At 45.1% G+C, this 12248-nt stretch overlaps 1 protein-coding gene across 1 annotated transcript in view; it reads left to right on the forward strand.

The window, feature by feature from the left end:
- Positions 1-3152: 3152 nt before the first annotated feature.
- pvalb6 (parvalbumin 6) overlaps positions 3153-12248 on the forward strand; it is a 35286-nt gene continuing 26190 nt past the window's right edge. The window contains exon 1 of the mRNA XM_079281089.1: positions 3153-3380. The gene's annotated coding sequence lies outside the window, so the exon portion shown is untranslated. The remainder of the gene's footprint in view (positions 3381-12248) is intronic.

A 12248-nucleotide genomic window follows, 5' to 3' on the forward strand; every position in this document is an offset into this window, starting at 1 on the left:
TAAATAAGCATTGCAATTAAAAACAGGCAGAGGTTTGATTTCCACACCGACAAATCAGATTAAAGGGTTGTGCCCTGCATCTGAAATCATTGTTTTTGGGGAAAATTTTACAGGTGAAATGGAAAAATAAATCATGAAAAAGAACAATACAGTTTGAATTAATCCAAATCAATGCTGATGGCATTTATACACAGCATGACCTGAATGCTTGGCCCCGTCTGCTATTGTCAAGTAATAGTGCTGCTTTCACCATTGCACAGCCATCAACCAGCTGGTGTGAAACTAAATACTCTTTGAGGCTAATGAGAATGTAATGCAAATGAATGAGATCAATAGTGAGTGTTTCAGAGGGAGAGAGGAGGACCGGAGCAGGAGAGAGAAGGGAGACAGTCAATTATCGGACTCTTTATTAAGAAAGACATACTTGCCCAATAAGAATACATTATAGTAATTACGAAGTAGTTGTAGTTTAATCTGAGCAGAGTGCTCTGGGCTGATAAACAGTCTTGCTCTCTTCCTCCTGTCTCATGAATTGTGTTCATTCTCTTTCTATCACAGGACACACACACACACACACACACACACACACACACACACACACACACACACACACACACACACACACACACACACACACACACACACACAAACAGTTGAGAACAAATGAAAGCAAGGCTAGAAAGCACATTGAAAGTTCTGCAGGTGTGAATGGCATTGAAATGAAGCACTTAAAAGCTCTCACATAGGTCTCCAATGATTATTTGTATATCAGTTACTCAACCTGTGTTGCCTTGAATTCTCCAGGCTCTTGATGAATTGAAGTGAAGGGAGGTTGTGTTTAACAGCAGCAAAACTAAATCCAAACATCCGTTTACAAACTTTTTGCAAGCAGAGGCGTCACCCCCCCCCCCCCTGTTTAAGTTTAAGACACTCACACATTCGCTTCCCCTTTCAGAACCGGAGGTTGCCGTCTGATTGCTATTTAAAACGCGTCTGCACAAACAGTTTTGCACGTGTACAGCCACGCTACACATTACTATGCATACGTGTTTTAAATAGTAGGGTTTCAGCGAAAAAATGCATGCGTTTGGGAAGTAGTGAGCATAAATAAGACTTTGATTACCTGCCCAAGTTATGTGTGTGATATATGTCGTTTCACTTCGGAGAGCGTGCACTTTCTTCCTCTGGTATTGCCGGTGGTGCTTGTGCAGGACGGACAGCCAGTCTGATCTGTGATGCTGAAGCTGCTAGAGTCGACAGAAACGTAACAATGTAGAAGACAAAATCCCTCACAGCTGGCCTGTATCTCTTGCTGTCCATCATTTGGTACAAACACAAAATAGAATAAAGAATAGAAAAAATGGGCTTCATTTGCAGCTCAAATTCATGCACACACAATCCGTGGCGGGATGGGGGGATGGGGGGGGGGGGGCTGTAAAGGCCATAGTGCAGCACATCCGCGTGTGGAAAACAACACATTACAGACAAGCCCTGGGAAATTCTCCATTTTTTTTTCTGAAGCTCTGTATGGTTGGTTTTGAAGGCTTTTGTTGAAATGGACTGTCACTGTCAGGAATGTGTTCAAACAGCTGAGCACAGCTATTTTTGAATGGGAGACCGGCCGTTCCAGGATTAAGCTCCGTGTTGGCCATGCGTCCACCGTGCTGAAGTGTCCTTGAGAAAACGAATCCTCGCCTCGTCCGCTCCAGAGAACTGTATCTGACCCGGACCCCTGACACGGGATACAAGTAGAGATTTTCAAATGCATCACATGTATTATCACAGGTCCTTTTACGGCCTTCGGGAATAAGACTTGACTCGTAAATCAGTACCGTTTCCCAAAACCATGTCCCGAAGCCATTCTACCGTCCAGAGAGGGATTCACTCATCTGCAAAACAGTCACATACACAGCCACACACATGCACAGAGAGAAAACACTCAAGCTTGCCCACAATTCAACACCTCACTGGATTTCATTTCATTGTAATCATGGATGCATTACTGACCGGGCCTATTGGGCGTTGGCAGGCAGAGCCTCTGTCTGTGTGTGTGAAGTGACTTTTAACATTTCTTGTTGAAAAGTCAATCAAATGTGAGAGATGTCGAACAACTAAAAACAGACGCAAAGCAACCACATGAGAAGATGACAACAGAAATGCAAGATGACGACAAAGAAATGCAACACGACTGCAAAAACCAAACGAGTCTACAGAATTACTTGACACTCCAAAGAGATGCAAATGACTACACACACTTCCCAAAAAGAAACAACCACAAAATACCAGAGATGCAAAAAGGAGAAACATTACAAAAGATACAGCGATGTTTTTTTTGCATATGGAGTCCTGCTCTATATGGGGGGGCATTTTACTCGTCTGTGCCCAGAGGCCTGTTCTTTCATAATTCGTCCATGAGTGTGTTTCTAGGTCGCATGCGGTCAGTGACAATGTACGCTACCATTCACATACCCCCCCCCCCACCTAAACTCTCTGAAAGGCACATGACAGATCAGTGGATTCTCACAATATCATCATCCTCCATTCAGCCTTCTTCTTTCTTTCCTCTCTTCTTCATCGTCCTTTCATCTGAGTGCATTTAGCCAGAGGCTAATCTGCTCCTCTGATCTCCAAATGTCCTGTATAATGCCCTCCGTCATTATCACTCCATCCTTATAGGCTACCATGCTCCCCAATTTCATTTTTGCCATCAGCGCTTCGAAAAGCTCTTCCTCCGTCACCTTCTCTTGATTGTCTCCAGCGACGGCTGGACATGAGTTGTACTTGTGTGTTTTTTGGTGGCTGTGAAAGGTCACAGTTGTAATGGAGTTCAGAGTTAAAATCAAAGCCCTTTAGCGTGAACATATATGTGTTCATGCTGTCTACCTTTTTGCCTTTTTTCAATGTTTCTGGTTATTCCCCTTCTCTTTCTCTCCTCCAACCAGAAGTCCCCCTCTTTCTTCTGTGTCTGCATCCTCCCCCTCTCTCTAACTTTCCTCTCCCTCCCTGCAATCCCTCCTCCTCCTCCTCCTCCTCCATCTCCATCACACAATCCCCTCCTATCCCAATCCAGCGCACCCTCACTCTCTCCCTCCCTCTTCCTTTATCTCTCCCTCCCTCTCTTTCTCCCCTTCATCTCACCTCCAGCCAGCCGGAGCACCCTCCTCCTCTTCCTCTTGGATCCCACATCCCGCCTGCTCTCATCCACTTCCTCTCTCTTTCTCTTTATACCTCTCACTCTCTCTGCTTTCTCTTGTCTTTTATCTCTTTCTGTCTTTCTGTTCTTCACTTCTCTTCAGCCGCCAGAAGCTCGCAAGCTCGTCGCTCTTCCTTCAACTACTGAGGATTCAGAAGCACTCGGGACGAAGACTCTGTCACTGGAGGTAAGTGTCCACAGTATGTCTGTGTGTGTGTGTGTGTGTGTGTGTTGGTGGTCATTAACCTTACATGCATCAGCTGCTGCTTTAGGAGGCAGGTGGAGTGACTGGTGAAAAGAAAAGAATAAAAAGGGTAGTGGAGAAAACCAGCTGTTCTGCAGCATACGGCAGAGTGACGTAAAAGAAACAAACAGAGCTATTTGACGATGATGATGATGATGATGATGATGACGGTAATGGTGTGTCAGGGGAGAAATGAAATAAAAGCAAGGAAAAAGAAAGGGAGTCAAAATCGACTACTGCATCCAAAAAAGACAAAACAAAAGAGACAGAGAGAGTTCATGGAGATAACGGCAAAAATTGGAAATCAGGGCGCGAGACAAAAAACAACAAAAAACATTAAAAATGAATTATAGAACAGTCAGAAGAGAGTGGGAGAAATAATTCAGAAATGAGAATGGGATGCTGATGTTTCCCGGTGAAGCCGCTGCATGCCTCAGCGGTGCCTGCCTCCTCCTCTCCCGTAACAATCCCATTCACAAACAGGACCTGAGAACAGGAGCTGGTGATTGGTTCCCCGAGCGCTGTGTGTCTGTGTGTGTGCTCCATTGTGTGTCTGTGTGTGAAAGAAAGAAGGGGAGTAGGGGGATGACATCCCATTACATTCCTATGCGGTTGATGCTGAGGCTGCCGAGCAGAGGCTTGAATGAAACTGCAGGGTATGCGCTTGTACAATAACATCCATACTATACAGTAATGTAGAGAAGGTGAAAGATGTATCGTGAAACAACATTGGCACAACTCCACAGCATCACAATGACATATGTGTGGACAGACTGGGGCGCGAGTGGTGATTATTCCCCCCCCCCCCCCCCAGACTCAAATTTCGTCTTTCTCCCTCATTGCGTCATTCCCAGTGCTGCTCCAGATTTTCGTCCCTCTCCCTGCCACCGCCGCTGTCAACCCTCTTAGATTAACAGCTGTCCAAAACGAAAATGCTCTCCTGCCTTGCCAATGCGGGCCAATTTAGAAAGTGACATTTGTTTGGGGAGGGGGGAGGTGCTGTTGGTGCGTAGAGTTGAAAGGCAGGGAGGTGATGGAGAAGGGAGAGAGATGGAGGTGAGACAGGGAGGAGGAGAGAGAAACCTTCTCAGGTCACAGTATAGAGCCAGAAAGTGAGATGGGAACAATCAGGCAGCTATTTGATGAGAAGTTCAGGAAGTAGATGTTGAGATATCAAGAGGAAGACATTCACACAATAATCCAGATGGGACAAATAACTTTCTCTGTGTCATAAAAATGGTTTGATCCAGGCCGGGGGTTTAACATGTAATCCCACTCTTGCCCATGTTGAGATGGAGAACATTACATGTCATGCAACATCTTCAAATCAGTCCTTTAGGGCTGCCACATTCCAAGAATCAGCAGGGTTGACGGGATGACACAATTGTGTATCAACTGCATATATGCGACACTGTATTATACTATATACCTTGGGGAAATAGAAAAAGGAATAGGGTCCAGAATCAATCCTTGAGTTACACCGCAAGTACGTTTCATAGATGAGGAAACAGACGGATAGGAGTTGAACCGCTCGGGAGATAATGGTGAAACAGAGGCTAGAAGAAAAGCAAGAATTGTTATCAGCCTTACAGACGAGAGAATAAAAGTAAGAAACCATTATTCTCCTCCTCTCACTCAAGTAGGATCCTATAGATGACAGACTATACTTCAACCAATCACCCTCCTCTCTGGACATTCCCTTCTGCTCGTTGCGATCTCTCTCTCTCTCTCTCTCTCTCTCTCCACTCTCAAACCCACACATCATACGTCCCTTTTAACTTCATCACCACTTCTCCATTACATATAAAAGTCAGGAGTGATGCATGGTGGCATCCTCTCCTGATTTCATGGGAAATCAGTGATTTAACGAGTGTGGAGCTCTGTGGAGTGTGAAATACCCAGGTGTGATATAATGCTCCTGGGGGAGGAAGCCTGGGTGTGTGTGTGTGTGTGTGTGTGTGTGTGAGTGTGAGAGAGAGAGAGAGTGAGAGGTTTTGCATGTGTATCAGTTGTGTGAGGGAGACAGACAGGTAGAAGTGTGTGTGAGAAGGACAATGAGAGAAAGAAAGAAAGGTACGGTAGGTGTGTGTGTGTGTGTGTGTGTGTGTGTGTGTGTGTGTGTGTGTGTGTGTGTGGAGCTATGCAGTACTGATGACTGGTGCATTTAGGGAAGTGTAGAGAACCAGTGTAGGAGAAATTTCAGACCGGTGTCAGTGGGATTGACACCGGTCGACTGGGAAAGGCAATAAAGCACCACACCAGTCAGCCTGTGGATTCATTCAGCGGATGTACGTTTGTTTGTATCGACAACATGTGGTGTAGTTGGTCCTTTAAAGCGCTCTGACGATATAACAATACTCGAAGTGCTGCTAAATGCTGGTCTGAGGAGGCTCTTATGGACTGTGAATTGAGATAAAAATGTGTTAATCTGTGTGTGCGTGTGTGTGTGAGCGTGCACTTCCCTCTCTCCATCACAGCATACTGATCCAGACACACTTCACACTTCGGTTCAGGGGCAAACCACCAACAAAAAACAGAATTCGTCAAGGAAAATTGCCACAACAAAATTCACCACTTGGATAAGCTGACACTCATTTCTGCAAAACGTTTAAACTAAATCCACACAGTCATTTTTCTACTACTGTACAGGCCACTCCTGTAATGTGTTCCCTCTTGGCGGGTGATGAACTGTTCCTTTGTCTGTACCACCGCGTAATGGCTCATGATTGAGTCCATAATGAGGTGAATGATCCGAAGATGACTTGCTTCAATGGTTTGTTTTAAAAGTCCTTATCGTTAATGATTATCATTAATGAGGCATGCAGTCATCTGCCCAGATGTTACCGCAAATAAAAAAAATCAATCAAAAAGTGTGAAATCATTTAAAACACTATTAGGCATGGTCATTTTAAATGTAAGCATCTCAGCTGGTTTAATTTCAGACCCATTGCAACGGCACGAATGTAAAACAAGACTAAGAATCTGCAGCCATGCTAGCAACATGGCAAGGTTGTACCGCAGTGCTTTGGGCTAAATGCTAAATGCCAACCAAAAAAAGAAGCAAAAAAACCCAACAAATGAACCTCTGTAACAAATGTCACGACGATCCATCCAATAGCTGTGAGGCACCAAAGTTGGCCGATGTTGCCATTCCTAAAAATGTACAAAGGAACAGAAACGCACACAAACAATTTGTATTTTCAACCCGCACATAGAAATTGATTCCTTATCTGTTACTACCGTGCAGACGCATGCAGACGCATGCAGACGCATGCAGACTTGATGCAAAACCACACACAATGAAAAAAGACACTCCCATAGCAGTTGTGGTGATGGTTGTGTGTAGCGTGTGTGTGTGTGTGTGTTTATTGTCTGGCAGCCTATCATTTGTGCTACATTGCCAATTGCCCTCTGGTTGTCTATCTTCTCTCCTCTGCTGTGCATTGTTGTGTGGCTGCACAACGGTGAATGTGAGCGAGTATGGAAGACCGCCAGTGGGCGGACTGGATAGAGAAAGGCCATTTCACTGGGAAAGATAGAGGGATGGTTGTTTGTGTGGGCTTGTTATCTCAGAGGCAGCACGGCCCTTATGTAGTTATTGTCTCTGGTGCCTTTCTTTTGATCTTGTTTTTCATCTTGACTTTTATTTGTATTTTTTCTCTCCTTCTTCCCATTCCCTACTTTTCCTCATTTAACCTTTGTTTGAATCAGTTGTGATCTTTTCTGCACATCCTCCACCACCTGTGAGCTGAAATGCGACCGCAAGATACGTTGCGACTGCTGAGCTTATGGTCACCACAGCCTGTCCACCACTTAGGAGGTTTTCTGGATAATTAAAACAATGTTTCCAGCCTCGGCACAAAGCTCGCCCGGAGACAATTTGCATTTGGGCTGATATTCTCATGAAAAGCACCCGGTGTTCGGGGCCCTTGTTAAAATGCATTAATTAAAACAGATTTTGATAAAAGAGAATGAGGAAGAGTTTGTTCTTTTTTTTTGCTGGGGTGACCGATTTAAGAAAAGAAGGGAAACTGGGGGGGTTGGCTGCAATCACAAACACTTAGAGTCATCTTGTACAGCTTGTATAGCATGCATAGCGTACTTTATGCTGTATTTGCTTATCGGGCTGCATGCAAAGTCCTCTAGGTTGATAACACACGCAAGTTCTGATATACCGTATAGCAGCACGGGTCACTGGACCTCGTCCCGCAGATGCAAACTGATACAAATTGGCCCATGCAGGTGCGCACATGTACAAACTGTGCACTGATGCAGAGCAGGTCACAGATAACACAAATCTCTCCCACCAACCACAACCACAACACACACACACACACACCAGCATTTAGAAACGATATCATAATGGGCCTATTGACAGAGGGCTGCAGACAGGCTCGTCACCAGTGAGCCCTCATCGCCACGGTCAAGGGCAGATGCTGTGCGAGGTGTCTGGAGAGCGCTTGATGGTCGCACTGATACAGAAGTTGATCAGTGAAAAACGTGCCCGACGCAGCCGGTTTGGGGCTTGTTAGTGTGTGTGTGTGTGTGTGTGTGTGTGCCTGCAGTTGCTCAGCTGGACTCCGTGAGGTCATGTGAAGGTGTTGCACCCAAAATAAAAGCTCTCAGTTGTTGTGCTGCACTTATGGTTGGATAAGTTGCAATACCTGCATTACTATGAATACCTTTTGGTTTGATTGTGTTCTCTGTTGTTGCTCCTTTGCGCTTAATTAACCCCTAACCCTCTTATAGAACCACACATGCACACTAGAGAGTCACTCACCTTTTGTCAAATGTTCTTCATGCAAAGCACTTCTTTTCCTCAAGGGGGGAACTCGGGTCCAAAAGGTGCTTCGAGCTATTTGAAGGGTTGTTTCTGAGGACCGGGCTGACAGAAGCGTGAGCATTTTTTAATAAGGTCAAAATGTTTGAAACTAACTTTAGACTGTGACAGGTCAGGCCGCTTCCAATTAGAAAACCTGTGACCTCTTAAATGAGAATTTTAACGAACCCGTGGTCAGATGGGAGCGAACGTGAGCAAAAATGGATTTTTTTTTTTTAGAAAAGAAAAATGTAATAGGATGATGATGTGACCTATTTTATGAAAGCCACTTCAAGCTTCCATCTTTTGGGAACAAAGTCAAGTATTTTTAGAGTTACGTTGGTTTTCTTAGGCAGTGAATCAATCCTCAGGTGAAACGTTTACCCGGTCAACACATTGTCATTTTGTTCTGTGTTGGGTTGTGCAACGTCGGTGCTGAATAAAGCAAAAATCTGCTCCCTCTGTGGTTCTTCTGTCACACAGTGTGTGTCTTCTGACACACACTACGATCTTTGTTCAAAACTTGAAACAATCGACTCATTATTCATGCAAATATTACTGGAAATGAACTCGCATGAGAAGATTGATTGAGTGTTATTTAACTCAAAAAAGGAATAAGCTTTTTTTCAAAAATGTCTACAATACATACATATTTTACAGCATTTATTTAAAATTTTAGAAAAAAACCCTCTATAAGGCTGCATCCCTTTCCTAGGGGTTAATCTTTAGTTGCGTTCTTCAAAGTATAACTTTCTGAAAATGGAGCACCGCTTAAAATTCTTCACCTGTTTCCTGTTCCACATCTAATATTTTCAAAGTCGGATTATTCAAAGTGAGAGAAAAGTTTCTTGCCTCCCAGCACAGCACAAGTGGGAAAAGGAAAAAGCTGCCGTACAGGCCTGTAGTGCCGTGTATGCAAAGCAGAGTTATCTTGAAACAGCTCAAGTTAACGTGGAGCAACGAACTGTCAACGGTCAGATGGAATTACATCGTCAAACCCGCGAAGTGACTGACAGCTCATGTCAGTAGCGGAGATTAGGCGAGATGAGCCGCTGTTGTGGAAAGCAGCGTTCATTGTGAACAATATCCATCACTCCCCGGCCGCATCCCGCCCCTCAGGAACAAAGGCCGGGGGGGGGGAAGTTTCTCTTCCATGTATCGCTTCCTCCCCTTCCCGTATTCCCCCTTTTCGTCTGACCTTTATTTCCAATTGCCTGAGTCTACATTTCATGTAATCTGCATTCCTCATCCCATCACCCTCTCTCTACAGGTGTAGAATCTCTGTAATTTCCCTACAGTACTTTGCTGCTCGGCTCAATGCTGAAACATTCCCAGCGGAGTGTGGGCCGGAAGACTCTGAAGCTGGGCTGATTCATTCGGGGCCAGAGCCATGGTCAGGGCTTTGGCTCAAAGCTTTAGGCCCAAATCTGACCTGAAGCTGGCCCGAACCCAAAGCTGATGATTTAACATCATTGCTTCCCGCGTCTCTCTCTCATTCTCTCTCTTGTACACACATTTGCTGTGTACAAGAACACAATATGTATGACTCTACTTCATGAACAGAGAAGGACAAGAAAAATAACTGAATAACAGAATCAAGTCAGACTTAACAGAACACAAGTGAATATTTTGTCTCATTGTCACGGATCAAAATGGAACACAAAGGCTCCGTACCTCCTGTAAAATACAACGACAAACACGATTGAACTTGCATTGTATTTCCCTGTGGGCTGTGAGCAATAAAATACGTCTCAAAGAGTTTAAATACTGTGATGTTTTCATTCAGGAATTCATATCAGTGATCTGATCCAGCAGGATGAACAAAAGGCAGCAGCAGAGGCAGCACTCAATTACACAGTTCATCCGAGGTTTGCGCTCCCATTCACCTCAGTGTCATTCAATCTGGTGACTCCACCCTGAGGCATCATCGGCGAGAGGAGTTGGTTTGGAAACAGACGACGCTTTTCTGAGCCTTCAAATTGCACTTCGAAGGAGCAAACTCTTTCGAAGTTGACTACTGTCATGGGTGATTGTGTGTGTGCTTTTCTGTGGGAGTGATGACACACATTACCTTACATGTTAAGAAGCCGTGTGCTCATGGAGATTTTTTAGCATGTACAGTCATACAAGTACGCAGGACTTTGTTCACGTCTTCCCCTGAAGATATACCTCGTTTACACTGTCTCTGTCTTTTGTGGCTTGGTGAATGGCTGCACATTTCTTTCCTTTGCGTGCATATTCCATCCTCAACCCCCTTGCCTTCCGTTCCATCTTCCATCCTGCTCTCGACTCTTTCTCTTGCTGTGTAAGACGGCTGGCCTCGGCAAGCGGGCCCGAGGCCAGTCCTGAGCACTAGAGTGTGGACCGAGTGCCAGAATGAACATGAGAGATGAACACAGGGAGAGTGCGTGAGTTGATATGCAATGCCCCTCTTGGAGCGCTTGTCTTTGTGTGCGAGCAGCCGAGAGTGTGCTTCTACTGCTGTGACTGTTCGGGTTTTCTGCTGCAAGGTCAATGGAGCTCCATCCCCCCCCCCCCCCCCCGTCCCACCTCCTCAATCCCTCTCTTTTACTGCAGGAGTTGCTGCCAGTGACAAGAGAGTGTCAGCTGCTGCTGCTGCTGCTGACCGGGCATCACTGCCGGGGTGAAGGACACAGGGCAGCGCACACATACTGGCATGAATTGGCACCAGTGCGCACACTCGTTTGTGCGGCCCGGCGCTGCTCGCTCGAGCGAATGCAGATTCTAATGCATGTACGCACACCACGTCGTGTTGCAGCGCTGAGGAAAAGGGTATTGACGAGCGCTCGAGTTGATGTGCGGCTCTCACAGACTCTCGCACGCATCCTTATCCAACTGTGAGGCCACTCGATATTCAGACACCACTAAACAACCACCAAGCGCAGTGCAGTCATGTCATGTATCAATATACGAACCACTTGTGTAATGACGCACAGAATTAGATGGGTGAATAATACTCAAATAGAGGAATGTCTAATTGCAAGTAGCAGCAGAAGTGGGACTCATAATTATGATATAAAGTGGATGTCTTTTGTCTTTTGATGGCTTAAGGTCAAACTTCGCTCCTTAAGAAGAAAGAAATCTGCCAACAATGTAGGCGAACGCCCCCAGATACTCTATGTCCGATGGATTTAACCAACTTCAAACTGTGACTTTAACAACCCCCTCCCCTTCTCGCCCCCACCCTCTCTCCGCTTTCCTCTCACATCGCAGACGTGGCCCAGAATACAAATTGTGTTTTCCTTTCTTTATTTGGGTGGCCCGTAATGCTGTGGGCCAGAAGACAATGGGAGAGGGGAGTGTATGCGTCCCACCGCAAGAAAAGGGAGGCGACAATGAGGTGGGAAAGCTGCTCGACAGACAAAAAGACGAGAAGACAAAGAGAGGTAGAAATAGAGACACGCCGAGAGGGAGAGAATTTAATAGAGATGAATGGAAGGTACGGGAACAGGGTGAAAAGACACAAAGACAAAAGGTAAAATGATGACAAAGGAGGCTGTACTTGAGATGTGTTTGATAAAGGACAGCCTCTTGAATAGTCAAAGATGTGGCTAATTTTTTGTTCCGAGCAACAATGACACAAAGTCTCCCCAATACTGGCCGGAAGCTGCATAATGCTGCAGAGTGGGGTGTTGATTCTCAGTGGGATCGACAGTACGAGTTATAGCGAGTCCTTTGATTCCATGATCAGATCAAAAATATCGATTGATGTAACTTTGAGTTTTCCCAGTTAGATAATACAACACTCCAGGTACCGCCTGATTAAATGAGCTTGCACAGGGTATATCAGATGTGGCTCGTTGTGTAAAACAAAGAGCAACGAGAAACAGTGTCCTGGGACAAATTTAGAAAGAGAATCAAACTACTTATTTTCCCTTCGGTAGTTTTTAAAGCACAGATCAAACTTTCAAAAGCTCTTCGGTCTGGTTTCCTAAAATTACATTCCCATACACCGAGGGAAATATATTTTT

This window comes from Melanostigma gelatinosum, assembly GCF_949748355.1.
Source record: "Melanostigma gelatinosum genome assembly, chromosome: 13".
NCBI lineage: Eukaryota > Metazoa > Chordata > Actinopteri > Perciformes > Zoarcidae > Melanostigma > Melanostigma gelatinosum.